Genomic DNA, 15,733 nt, shown 5'->3' with positions numbered 1-15,733 from the left:
ATTCACAAATGCAAATTTAAGAAAATAATCAATTACAATTATTAGTTAGCGATTTCCAAAAATAATTTGTTACCATTACTCAAAGGTAACAATCCGTTACCTTTTTAAAGCTGAAACAATATCAGTCCAAAAAGTTTTAAAATATTCTTTGTTTAAATATTAAAAAGTAGTAGTAAACATCATTGGAACAAAACCCAAGAGTGAAAACACAAATACAACAGAAAATATCTTTAATATTAAAAAAATTTTTTTTTCTTTTTCTAAATATTTTCTTTACATAAGCAGCACACTTTATTGGCAGCAAAATGTCATGTAATTCACATTTTCGAGAATTGATTGGAAGTGAGTCGTCTTTCACAAAAAATGTTTTATCAATAGTAACATTTTGCTACTGCAACGTGCTGCGCATGAAAAATCCATTTTAGGGCTTCGTACATAATACTTCAAAATAAATTTATTCATACACCTGATGTTCAATTCTATATATTAATCACCTATTAAATTTTCGATTTTGAAACAGAAACATAATAAGTTAATATTTTTCACAATAAATTTTATAATACATATCATTATTTCCATCAAACTTAAAGATTGTTATTCATAACGTTGCTCTTAAATATAATACATCTCTATGATTGATTTAATAATACAGTTATCAAAAAAATTAATATCACGGTAACGGTATTACAAGTAACGGGTTGTTATCAATTTTTGTATTTATTTATATATATGAGAAGTTGATTAGGAGCGACCAACCTATTTTGCAGAATAACATTAGATGACAATTCAACAAGGCTTAGTACTTTATACTTATTCTCCCATATCTGGATTTGCAATGGATTCATTGCAATGTTTAGAAGATGCAGTTTGTCTAAGAGTGTTATAATTCCTGGTATATAAAAGAATTCATTATAACTCATATCTAAAATTTGAACAGCATCCATATTTCTAATGCTTTGAGGTAATCCTTTCAATAGATTGGAAGAAATACGTAAAATCTTTAAGTTGTTTAGTTTCCCAATATTTAATGGCAATCTTGTAAGCTATAAATAATGATAAGAATTAATGGTTATATGATAGTGTGTTAATGATATATTTTTTTACGGTATGGTTATGCAATTTGAAAACACGGCATTATTGAGTCATCTTTTTTTTACGTTTGTGTAATAAAAATAGAATAATGCATAATGGCATTGACAATTTCATCGCGCCTATAAAATCGATATTGGTTTCATTAATTGTTCTCGTGAGATTGAGAGTTTTAATTAAACATAACATAACTTACAAAGTTATTGCTAAGATTTAAAACTAGCAAATTGTTTCTGATGATACACTGCTCCATCCATGGCCATTTAGTTAAATTAGGTTTACCAAGCCAATTTTGTGACAGATTAAGAATTACTAAACGTAATTTTCCAAATGCACTTGGTAAAATCTTGTCAATCTTATTGTTTGATAAGTTCGCATAACTTAAATTTAACCACAGTGTAATGTTATTAAAGTTTTCAGAAAGTGGATTATGTGTATTCAAATATCCTGTCATCGGTCGGTTTAAGTATTCTAAATTTAAATATCTCTTTGATCTTCTTTTGTCTTCCATTGAAATCGATTACTTATATTTTTACGAGTTAAGGGTATAAAATCTGTAATTTTAAAAATATGTAATATAAATTCTTCAATTTTTAAGAAAATATTGACCAATTAATTTACATATAATATCGTATACTGACTTGTTATATTTTCAAATAGTATTGTATATCCTTATACCTTTTTCTACTTAACACTTTACTGATCGGTAGAAGAATGTCGTTGAGACTTTCATGTGGAAATATGTATGTATAAAAGCGACATTGCATACTCTTTGTTATGTGACTTTATTATTGTTTACTGTTTGATATCGATAGAATCAAATCTGAAGGTAAGGTAGGTATTAAAAACTACATATAATTTGAAATAAATAATTGCAATAACATTTAATCATTTTTAAAAAATTCAGTTAAAAATCTTGTAAAGATTATTTAAACAATTGATTAAATTTTATATATATGAATAACATGTCAAAGCCGATAAAGTTTTGCTTTCAAAATAAGAGAAAGAGAGAAATAAAAGGAGATCGTAACTAATCAAATAGTATAATATCTATAGTATCTAGTACAATGTATTGTAATATAATATTGGAAATAATATTTTTATATCACATAAAATATGTGATATAATGTAATAGAGAGAGAAGAGTAGACATATTTATTTAAAAAGTTAATAATTTTTTAACACGTTTAAGACTACTATAAAATTTAAGACTCTTTTCTATATTTATAATAAAACTTTTTTATTTTGAATAACATTCGAAATCACATTTTGCAATATTTTTTATACCTATATTTTTAAATTAATTTGATGTAACTTCAATTTATACACACATTATTAGTATAACCGAGAGTTGCTTTGACTGTTAATAATGTGTGCATGTATAAATAATTTATGCAAAGACTTGAAGCAGTTTTCTCTTATATTTTTCCTCATATATAAGACAAGGTCTTGTTCGATATCATTTTAGGCCTTTTTGAAAATAGAACTTATTCGTACTACACATAACGCGATAGAGAACTGTCAGCCTACATCTGCATATACGTTTTCATGAGGATGCTGCACGAGCTGCACAGCATTGTGGAACAAAATAGATAAACGCAGATGTGTTGTACAAAATTGTCTGATCAACGTGTCGCGTGCATTGATTTTGATTACCTTCGTTCTCCATTCGACGACGATGATGGCGATACCTTACCACACAACTTCCCTCGAATGATATTCGAGAAAATGTATCAGACTGACCTGAAAAAGATACTGTATTTCGCGATTGCGGATAATGAAATATAATACTTAAGTACTTAGTACAGAGATACAACTGGTCTGATTGTCATTGAGGCGGTAATACGATCCGCTGTAATCATTTGTATTTAATTGGTCGCACGGAGATCTTCATGCTTCGATCGCAGCTGCGCAGTACATCGACTGTTCTAATCTGATTCCGAGGTAGAGCAGCTCCCGATTCCCTGATGTAAACGCGTCTACATCTGATCGTGCATATGATACCGCGATTTATCGCAGCGCAGCAGAGTGTACTTCTATCTGATTCCCGCTCCTAGGAACATGGAGTGAACGTTAAGATTGTTCGAGAAATATTACCAATACCTACCAGTCTTATGCGATACTGTATAAATATTCGTACTTATTTTTTTTATGCCAATTATTATAATTTTCACTGTTCTAACATTTTCTCATACAATATGTACATATAAGGACATATAATTTATAAGGATATAAGTAGCAAATAAAAAGGAGAGAAAAAGAGAGAGACATCTTATTTCTATTAATACAATAAAAATAATAATCCTGTTATTTGACTTATTAATATATAAGATTTAAAATGTTATTTATTGAAAAAGGATGTAAATTATTGTGACAAAAATCACTTTTTTTTCTAAAGAACCAAATTATTATATTACGATATAGAGAAAAGAATATCGTTGCGTGTTTTACAAATAATATATTTTGAAATTCGAAAAGAAGAAACATGCCAGTCAAAACGTTGTGTTATAAATCCGTCGTCGACGCTTACAAGCGTTAGCGATTCTCAAGGATACAGCGGGCAGTCAGATTCCTTCCCCCGAGAGTACCAGCTGCAATCGATCCTGACGCTGGTACTCAGGGTCCTGCCGCGCGCCACGGTTCCTCTTCCGATTTCGAAATGTACGTTGATTTGTTTGCGTCTTGGGAGTAACGTGAGCGCACTGGGCGTCTACTGGGCGAGGTGATGAATCAGGCATCGTTCGTCGTCCACGTCGTGGCCTGTACTCACCCTCGCTCGACATTAGCCGCGAGACTACTCCATCAAGCGCGCCAGACGATACGACTGTTGGAGGCTCGATCTCTCCCGGTCTCTTCGTCCTCCTAATCCCACGGGAGGCCCAGTGGTCATTTCCACCTATCTGCGTCCTGGACTTGCCACAAAAATGACCGTCTCTCGCTACACCCAGTCCCATACAAGTTGCGCGAAGAGCTCCTCTCAAAGCCTGTAAAGATAATTAACCGAGTGCTGAGACAAAATGAGCATCCTCTCTATATCAAAGCTTGTATAAAATTATCGTATAAAATGATGAAATCTCGGTGAATTTCAATTATATAGACATGCGAGAATTCAGCTTCTGTATTTGTTCATGCAGATGAACCGATCGACATCAATTCAGCTATATTTTTCGGTGTATCATCGAGAATTAAACATACAAAAATTATATCACCAAGTTACATATTTGCACCAAGAATATCTCTATGGTATTTTATATGCAACAAAATTTTTATATTTTTTTATTTTTGACACAATTTCTAATCGACAAAATTAATCTGCTTTTGGACCTTAAAGAAATGCAGCCAAAAAAAAATCGAGAACTAATTTTCGCATTATGCGAAGAGGACTTGTAAATAAAACACAGCGCGCAGTTTCTTTCTCCCTTTCGATGGGTAAATACGAATCTTTGAACCGTGCATGGACACTACGTAAGGTGAATCCGCGCAGATTCCGAGAATGCATGTAATTAAACACGCCGAGTGTCTTACCGCGCACTCGTGTGTGCACGTATGTTGTCTTTGTTTAACGTGCAAAACATACTTACGTGTGCCTTATATAGACACGCATAAATATACATGCTTAGTTTCATTCGTGGGGTAAAACGATAACATATCTATATACATATTATAAATATATATATATATATGTATATTATATATTAATTTTATTGAAGTATCTAAAAATTTAGCTTGATACAGAAATAATTTTCTTGAATTATTAAAATAATTATATTGGACGCTCAAATATAAAGGAACGCTGTAAAAAGTTTGACATTCTAGCAATCATCTTCAATATTCTCTGCATAAAATATTTTGATTAGAAGAAGTTAAATTTAATTTTTCAAAATATTTCGATTAGAAAATTTAAGGTCGTTCGAACGTTACTTCGGAGTCAAAAATGCAATTGAAAAAAATTGTCATTATAGCGATTCGGAATCATGCGCAATATTAGTGTAATAAATTGTGGATATTACTAATGTAAATAGAATATTAACAAATGTATAAGATTGTCAACGACTCGAGAAGTCGAGTATACACTTGTCAACGTTGCACTTCGCGACGCGACGTGACGGGCAGTGACAGATTATGGCGATAATGGCGAATTATAAGGGAGAAATGCAGAATCGGTATAAAGGCCGATTTTGTACAAAAAGGAAACTGAATGGAGAGAAAATGTCATTGCTGCTTTTGTCGGCTTCCTATCATCTGTGCACTGCGACGTTGCCAAGTCTGTTACTATACTATCTGTTACTATACTAATACGATCCGTGAGGTAAAGATAAACTTTGTGACAATAAAGCTTTAAATCCACGGTCAAATCCGATTGTCCTGTTTTGTACACAATTGTTGATATTAATTGTTGATTTATTAATTTGTCACAATTGTTGATATTTTATCTGTCAAATCCTAGTTTTTCAAAGTCCTAAGTTGGCTGAGTGTATATAAATCGGTGATTATCTACTTCGGAACGACTGTCTCCCATAAGACGCTATGTTAAAATGATCAATTTCAGAATGACATTACAAAAAAACTATACGGTCAATGTTGCTCAAATTGTGGGATTATATTTGTATATATAGCGTTTATATTAAAAAATTAAGTCTCTAAATTAGATTTCGATTAACGCTCGAACCTCCTTAAATATATTTTTAGACACTGACAAAAATATTCTTTTTGTACAGGAATAGCATCCAAATTTTTAAGTATAATAGCTTATTATAATATATAATAAATATAAAAAAATATAAAAGAACGATACAGCGTATCTTATTTTTTCTAGGATGATAGATTTCGCTCATTATTAGTATAACAATTATTTATATTAATATTCTTTAGTGTTTCTTTTAATTTATATTTTTTTAATCATTTCATCAAAATGTAAGTATATTAAAATTTTGTTTAAATTTTCATGAGTGTGTATTGATATCACGATGACAGATGTTAACATTTTTTTTCATCTTGTTTAATTCTATCCTTGATTAATATAAATCTGTACAGCGCTATACATTCTAATCACATCTTTATTAATCCTGTAAAAATTGAATAAATTTAATAGTAGGCAGAAGGTTTGCTCATACGAATTAAATATCAGATTCTTGAAGTTTTTGTAGCCGATCCTGATTTCTCGTTGCGCTTCGCGGTGATCTATAGATCAGATCGGTCGGCCGAACCGGATAACATGTGTCCGTCCCCCTCGCGTGTCTACTTTATTATCGGGGCTCAAATGAGAATTTATGTAGACATAAACGCTCGTGTCAGCAATGCGCTCCGCGTAGGTGGGTGGACACATCGTTGAGCAGACATCTATCACACGACGATGCCGACCTGGCCGTTCTGCCTGTAGCACGTTGCAAGTCTTTGTCGCGCAGCATTGTCTGGCATTCGAGAAATGTCTGCATCGAGTGGCAGAAGATTCCTTATTTGCGAAAGGAAAAGTAAAGGAGAATTTTACATGAGAGATCGATGCATATATCCAATATAAATTAATTCTTTCTCCTGTTTAAAAACTCAATCTTTTAAAAATTTTACAAACAATTAACAGAAATCTAATAGAGGTAATCTAACAAAGATTATAATAATATAAAATAAGTTTTATACAGGTTTTAAAATGCTAAGGGATTAAATAAACGATTAATCTAATTAAATTTGAAGAGGATTATTATTATTTAAATTTAATTATGCAAATAATCAGTGCGTTGTTGTATATGAGGTAAATTTATTTAAATACGTTTATAGTTGATGTATTATTAAAACGTTTAATTTTCATAATAATTGACGCTTCTCTTGCTCAGTAAATAAAACAATTACTTAATTGTTTCTTTATATCAAGGACGACGACGCTTTTTTACATTAATTTCTGAATTGGGATGGAAAACATCGCGGTGTACAGAGTCGTATAATGAAGCATGCAACGATATGCATTTTCGTTGTCACGTCTTTCCGATGATATTATTATCGGAATGTCCTCCGACGCGAAAGGTGTGCGCAAACGCGCAGCTGGTAAAACGCGCGGTAATAAACGACCGCGATGATTTTGTCCCGTGTCACCGTACCGAATTTAAAGTAGGCAACGCGCGACTTTGCCAATCTGAATAAAGGGAGCAATGCGCTCGATATGGTGAGGCGTGGGCTAGATCGTCCTCCTTCCCTTCAGGCTCGTAAATAAATGAAACCTACGAGAAGATACCGCGTAGCGCGTGCATAAATAGGAGGTTTGTACAAAAAAGTGCGTGCATTCCCACTCTCGACGTGAATCATCGTAAAAGTGTGTTCGCCTGTTCAATATATTGTACTTACGCGGAGCATCTCCTCCTGCAGACGAAAGCTTAGTTTCCTTTTGTCTGACACGCTGCATATAATTTCCCTTTTTCATATTATATATAGCAAATTTTATCGGGCAAATCCACCGATCGGACCAACATTCTAATAATTTATTTGCATGCCAAACAGAAAATTCTCATCTTTTCTTTAACATTAGTGAACTGGAATTCGATTTAATATAATGAAGAGTGTCCCACAAATACCTACCAAACAATTCACTTAAAAAAATTTGAGTTATTAAATCATTCTCTACCAAGAAAAAAAATGTCATATTTATATAATACAATAAACGATTTAAAGATGAGAAGTCTTTTCGTTTTTTGAAAATTTTTGGAATCGTTTGATTTTTAGAATAAACCTTCATTTATATTTTTATAATTAAAAAAAACATATATTTCTGGATGTATATTTATTTCTACACATGCGCGATGTTTTTTTTATTATTAGTTATTGTATGGCAAAAGTAATAATTACAACATAATCTTATAACAATAAGCAAATATGTTAAATAAAAATAACGAATAATGAAATAATATAAAATATACAAAGAAGAAAGAAGGCAAATAAAAATTGAAACGCGCAAAGAAAGTGCAGGAGCAACATAAGTGTGCGGAATCGAGTCTTTTCGAGGATTCAAGACGGTCTGGGACGACATAGTACATCGATGATTAACGGCCTCCTTCAATTCGGCATGAGGAACGTCGCGATATTTTTCACCCCGTCGACGTTCGAACATTCTAAATTCCCATCGCGGATCGACTCCACGGCGTTTACGTAGATTAACGCGGAAGTCTCCATCACCACAAATCATTATTAGCATATTATCGGCGACACTTATCAGGGCGCCGTGCGAAGTTCCACCCTCTCAAATAAGACTCCGCTCATAAATCAGAAAGTGTCTTTCCTCGACTCGGTAATATTTCATTCGTTAACAGGTATATAATTACGTCCGCCGCGCCAAGTCCGTCCCGATCAAACATTTTTCCACTCGCGGCACGAAAATATACGCGTACGAATGAGGCGGGAAGAAGCGGAGAGGTGTCCTCGCGCGCGATAAACAGTCAGCCTATAAACCGGCTGGTTTATCGACGATCAATGGTACATCTTCATGATAAATATTTGCCTAACGCACGCGCGGCGGATTACCGTTATCCTCGCGTAATTACGAGCCGTGCATTTTACGGAGCGAGTTAACGATACGCGGATACGTCGGCCTATCGATGCGCATTACCAATCCGAAATATAAAGTTCAAGTTTATTATCTTCTATCTGCATTCGGATTGTGATAAAGTGTTTGAATAAAATGTCGCTTTTACAGTATTTTATGAGCTTTTTTGGAAGCGACGATACATATTCCATCGACAGAGCGACAAAAACAGGATCGTATATAAAACAGTGATGCGAAGGGGATCGATCGTCGACCCTCTCTCCTCTCCCTCACCTCTTCTCCCGGAATAATTAAAAACGCGACGCTTGATCCGGCGCGCATCTCTCGATCTGCGAACTCGCTTATGGAGAAAAAAAAAAAAAAAACTTAATCGATTATATTTATCATTAATTGCGGCGACGAATCCACGCGGATTTATTGCGCGCTTCGTGAATATATTTCATCCGTCGGCCCCGCCGTATATTCTGAAGGAAATTTTTCCACTTTTTTTCAGTTATCCAGCTCAATATCAGCGCAGACATAAAATGTATCATCACCGCTCGAAACGGAAGGAACGCTACCGCCATCACGCATCCGAAAATTAATCGGCGTGGGCGCAGCCGATAACGAATGGTATTCCCGCCAAACGGCCAGTATATTTTACTTTGCTCTCCAGTGTCTGTTATTTTGTGCGCATTCTGGCTGTCCGCTTGGCACGATTTACTCGCCGGTCTCGATCAGGAATTTTCGAATCGCACGCGCGCGCGACCGGACAAATACCCGCGGATCCACTAAAAAATTGCTGTCGTTCATGTTCGTTTCGATCGTGTACGATTCTCTCCTGATTAAAGATCTCAATCGCGCGAATTATCTATTATCGGCCATAATATAATTAATTACTGAGTTTATTTACAGAAAATTAAACTGTTATAGTAAAGTTGAAAGGACAATTTCATACTTTATACACATACATTTATAAAAATTCTTTTTCTGTATAATAAAAGAGAGAGAGAGACGCGAGAAACTTCAGAAACATTAAAATTTCGAAGAAATTTTTTATTTTCCACTAATTTAAAATCATTAAAATTCCAAAAATTTACTTAAAACACGGTTTTCGATCATTATTAAAAATATACTATTTTTAAAAACGGTAGCGACGAAAATGCAAATACAATTAATCCAATCAATTAAAAATTTTTTAAGTTCTTAATAGCAATCTATATTGATTCGTGGATTTCTTCTTACTTTTATTCCTTTTCTTAATTGATGACATTTTAAAGGATTGATAAGTAATAACTTAATAATAACAACAATAAATACACTGCATATTCCACGTAAACCCAATGCATTTCCTTAAATTCTTTTGGAACGATTTCTAATGTTTTCTCTTGCTCCTTACAGTTGTCGGTCACGTACTGTCTTTGCACCTGATGCCTTCTTTCTGATACACAGTTGTTTATCGGGTTGCGACTTCAGGCGCATCGGTAACACACACTACCACGTATAACTGCACACGTTTAATCCTTTCATGTCCAATAGAATGTATATACACATGTATTTAAAAAAATTTTTTTAATTATAACTAATTTTAAGAAGTATTTCACTTCGATTAAGACAATTTTGACACTGACTCACTAACAAGTAAAAAAGTAGTTTTTGATTATATTGGTAAAAACTTAATTGTTTGCCATATGGTGAATCTTTTTATTGTAGTGAGCCTTCTTTTTCTTTTTATTGTGATACAAATTCTTTTATTTTTTTTTAACTTTTGTCATATTTTGATAGTTATCAGTGTTATTTTTCAATATTGAGGTTCCTTTAATGTATGAGGAGGTGGCTCATTATGGGACAAATTAGTCTTAATGTATAATATATGTATATTTTGATTATACATATATAATGTTAAAATTGTCTCTGAAGAGAACTCAAAAATGAGTCGAAATATGTAAGCACGTTATTTAATAAAGAGTTTTGGACTATATTCGTATCTATATTATTTCGCGCAATAATTATACTGTGTGACCGATTTCAACTTTTAAAATTTTCCATAGGGGCGGGATGGATTTGGTCGTGTCGGGGACACGACTCACTATTATTTCCCCAAGGGATTTGGCAAAGTTAGATCGTATAAAAATGGGGCATAAATTTGAAATTATTAATTTTGAGGTGTACCAATAGCGCTATTCTTAAGATTTTGAGATCAAATATGATCACAAATACACGCACATACATACACACGCACGCAGTACGCACTCACACTCACGCGCGCGAGAGCGAACTTCGTTTTGCAAATACAAGAGATATAGCATTAAATAGTAAATAGGGTAAAGTGTACAGTGATTAATCATTTAAGTGCTGAAATTTATAATATAATCACTGTAATCACTATTGAAATTATTTGAATTGAAATTTGAATTTGATGTAAAGCGAACGTTAAGTAAAGTTCAAAGAATATGTTCAAATATAAAAAACATTGAATAAAATAAAGTATTTCATTTTTTCCAACAATAGAAACTTTTATTCAGAAAATGATTGACCACAGTGATAGTTATTGATGAAAAGGAGATAAATTTAATGAAACGTTAAAAATTTTTTAAAAGATTTTTATTAATATTTACAAATTTTCATCTGCATGGATCTTATATAAGCCTACCTCATAAACAAAGGACTGTAAATTGAATATTTTAGTCATATATAAAATTAGTAAAGATCAGCTATTACTATGTTGTAACAGCTATTAGCTGTGAATTTTATACTTGGATTTTAATATGTAGGCAAATTTATAGCAAATGGTCAATTACTGTATCATGGTCAATCACTGTATACTTTACCCTATATATGTGTTCATTTCATATCATGCATTAAAACTTTCGTACGCGCCTGTATCACTTTGTAACGCGTTATATAAATATACGAATGTTGGATTGTGTCGAAAAAGGAAAAATCGATTCGTTTTGTTGCGTGTGCAGTACATTTGCTGTACCAAAGCATAAAAGAATTATAACTGAAACCATTGAGGAAGCATACAAATTTTATTTTGGTGTCAGCGTATATAGAAATGTGCCGTGGGTATCAAAATTTACTTGCAGAACGTGCTTGGTCACTTTAAAAGCATGATGAGATAACAAACGCACTTCTTTATTATTTGCTATCTATGCCAATCTTGTGATCAGAAATAGAGAAGCATACTGAAGAAGATTGTTATACTTGTGCTAATGACATGTACAAAGTTTTTGAACAGAAAAAAAGAAAAACATTTGTGTACAAGAAAGTCTTAAGTATCACATGACCAATAACGCATTCTGAACAAGGTTGTTTTGTTTAAAACATTTTTTTTAAACAAATGTTTAAAACATGTTTTAAACATTAGAATAAATTAAACAGCTTTTTTTAAAAAACAATTTAAAACAAATGTTTAAAACGTTATTTTTTAAATGTGTTTTTAGTACAGAAAAAAGTGGTATAATGGTATTATGGTACCCTAATTACATTTTACACTTATAACTTACAGTTAATAACACAGGCCTATAAAAAAAATATCCCTCTGGTGGAAACCCAGCTATTCTTACGTATTTTGAGTCACTGAATACGAATCTGACATAAAAATAGGATCATTCCTTGCAAATTTTCAATCTAGAGCAAAAAAAATGGATCAAAAACCTCGAAATCTACTTTTATTAATATATTCTAAAATTATTGGCAAAAACTTGTGATTACACCTAGATACACCATATGTTTCTTGAGTTTAAAAATACTTTTCAGCCATCTATACGTCATATACATCCAAGTTAAAAATCCTATTAAATTAATTTAATATATTGCGAAGAATATTACGTAATTATGGCGTTTCGTCCCAGCTTCCACTACTGGACTCATCAGTAAGGCATTGTAGTGGAAGCCTACCTTATACGCCTGCAAGAGTTATTCTTATAAAGATATATACGCGTATTTTTTTTAAAACACTTGCGAGAATTTACGAATATCGATAGACCTCTGATGGCTTAAAATATATTATTTGTTTAAAACATATTGACTTATTACAATGTATATTTTAATTCACGCGGGAGAAATGATGCGTTTAAAATCACAATTTGATTAAGGGGACGTTATTTCAGATTATTAGAGTTGCGTTTCAAGACCGACGAATGTTCGGCGCGCAATTTAGGGGGATTTTTCAGATAGAGTTGCGTTTCAAGACCGACGATTGTTCGGCGCGCAAATTGGGGTGGGGGGTGGGGGTAATACATATATATTACTATAGATAAATATTGCGAAGAATATTACTACGTCGACCCGCCATCAGAGGTCTATCGATATTCACAAATTCTCGCAAGTGCTTTGATACACGTATATTTCTTTATATAGAATCTCGATTGAATAACACTTGCAGGCGTATAAGGTAGGCTTCCACTACAATGCCTTACTGATAAGTCCAGTAGTGGAAGCTGGGACGAAACGCCATAATTACGTAATATTCTTCGCAATATGTTAAAAATTAATTTAATAGGATTTTTAACGTAAGTTATTGGCTCATTGCCTTCTTTCTCTATATTATTTAATTAAATAGATATACTGTACATAATAAAAATGACCAAGATCGCTTTGTTATCGACTAGTTTAATACTCATTGAATCGTACTACTGAACAGCTATCATATTATAAATTGATACTTAATTGTGTAGAAAAGACTCGAAAATGTATTTTATGCAGTGTATGCAATTTGAAATTCTTTTTTACTTATTCACACAAATATGTCACTTTTTCAGTGTAATTGCTATCGAGCATACTGTACAATGACTCGAGAATCACTTTTAGATTAGCTCCGCCTACACCATAAGGTTTCAGTTGTCTAATATCTGCTGGCTACGTGACATCACCTTTTCTAAGAACTTTTGAGTTCTCAGTCACCCATTGGCGAGTTTAGTTTTAATTATATTGTAAGAATGCACTCTAACCATATCGAACCTTTTTTTTTTCTATGGGGATCAACGCCAATAATAACAATAGAGTTTATTATCTTTACGACTGCGATAAAATCGTCCCTTCGGAAAAGTTGAAACTTGTCGAAACATATTCAAACATATTAAAACACGTTAGAGCGCGCTAATACTTACTATGGTTATAAAATCACCATGTGATGTGTTTACGTATGGTATACATATATTCAATGTCCACTATTCTCGTCATACATGATGTACATAGTATTAACGAACTGCCAGTTTTATAATAAAAATATATCGCGCACTTTTTTTGTTAGATTGTTAGTCAATTTAACTCGTGATATTATTATGGCAGTTTCGTAGAGTTGCATTTCAAGACCGAAAAATTGTTCGGCGCGTAGTTTAAAAGACTACATACGTAATATATTATATAAATTTACACGAAATTATAATAACATCTAAGATCCAGCAAAGACATAATATAACATCTAAGATCATTAAAGGCAATTTCTTATAGCTAATAAAAGAGAAATCAGAGATAAAAAAAGAAAATGAATAGGAAAATACGGAAAACTCACGTAAGAATAACACTAATCATAACTAGATAGTTCGGAAGTGACGATAAGCCCCTCTCTCAGAAAACGGAGAAAATTAAAACTAAACTCGCCAATGGGTGACTGAGAACTCAAAAATCCTTAGAAAAGATGATGTCGCGTAGCCAGCAGATATTAGACAACTGAAACCTTATGGTGTAGGCGGAGCTAATCTAAAAGTGATTCTCGAGTAACTATTTGAAAACCAAAATATTCCAACGAAGGGATGACAAATCCTACCAAGCAGAATCTTTATGCAACTCGGCACATCCTCCAAAGATCTCTACAAAACTGTGACTCTGCGGAACTTGTTAGTCAGTTTTTCGTCAGTAGAGATTCCAAGATTTCAGTTAAATATAGTTTACAGTCTCTCTCTCTCTTAAAATTCTATCGGTCGGTTAGTCTGTCAGTTAGTCTTGTGAACGATGAAGAACGTAGATAATCTCTCGGATGCCGTGGATATGATACATGCGAAAGCTTCGATATTGATTAATAAAACTGGAACATTATTATCTACTTTGCAACAAATAGAACAAGCTCACATCACCCAGAATGCGCCTGTTTCACTGCAAATTACGTTGCTCAGGAGCATCAATTGTTAGGAACAATGTAAGTACATATTAATAATAGTAAACATTTACGTGGAGCATCGCGACTTTGCTTTAGACTCAATATAATAGTCTGGGTATAGGTATTAGCGTGTACGAAGTTTCGCGCACTTATTTATAGCGGTGCTCTGTGCGTGATCAAGTTATTATATTTTTTACATGCGATAAATGCTCCATGTGCAGATGAGATCTATTAATTCATGCTGTAAATCTTGTCATTGTATGTTTCAGGAACTGCGTAGATGCTACGATTGCACAAACAATCAATAAAGTAGAAGAATGCGAGAACTATTTGTTGGGTCTGGAGAACGACGCTATGGCAATGAACCGTATATTGCGCGAAAATTTCGGAGGAGACGATAAAGAGAGAGCGGGGACCTTTCATGGAGGAAATATAAATTAATAATTTTATCACACGTATATAAAAAAAAAAATGTATAATATGATGCTTAAGTATATTACTCAATTTTTTAATTATTTTTAGTCTCATTTTCCCCTACCTCTTTTTGGCTGTTTAGCATTATATGTGATAAGAAGGCGCGAGGTTTTTTCTTCAAATAAGTTATCCAAATTATTAAAATAAAAATTAAATAATAACAAAGATTATAATTCTAATCCCTATTTCTTTCTAATCTTCTCCACGGTTCTCAATTCTTTTCTCCCTTCTATGACGATCATATCTATTTAAATTGTATCAAGTTTAAAAAAATAAAGTATGAAATTTTTTTAAAATATATAATATTTTAATTTCTTTCCATTTCCTTTCCTTGTAGTTAAGTATTAGAGCGTTCTAACGTGTTTTAATATGTTTGAATATGTTTCGACAAGTTTCAATTTTTCCGAACGGACGATTTTATCGTAGTCGTAAGATAAACTCTATTATTGTTATTATTGGCGTCGATCCCCATAGACAAAAAAAAGGGTTCGATATGGATAGAGTGTATTCTTACAATATGAGTCATTGTACAGTATGTTTGATAGCAGTTACACTGAAAAAGT

Source organism: Cyphomyrmex costatus, unplaced genomic scaffold (assembly GCF_001594065.2).
Source record: "Cyphomyrmex costatus isolate MS0001 unplaced genomic scaffold, Ccosl1.0 scaffold797, whole genome shotgun sequence".
In the NCBI taxonomy this organism is placed as follows: domain Eukaryota; kingdom Metazoa; phylum Arthropoda; class Insecta; order Hymenoptera; family Formicidae; genus Cyphomyrmex; species Cyphomyrmex costatus.
Note: the sequence above shows the minus strand (reverse complement) of the source record.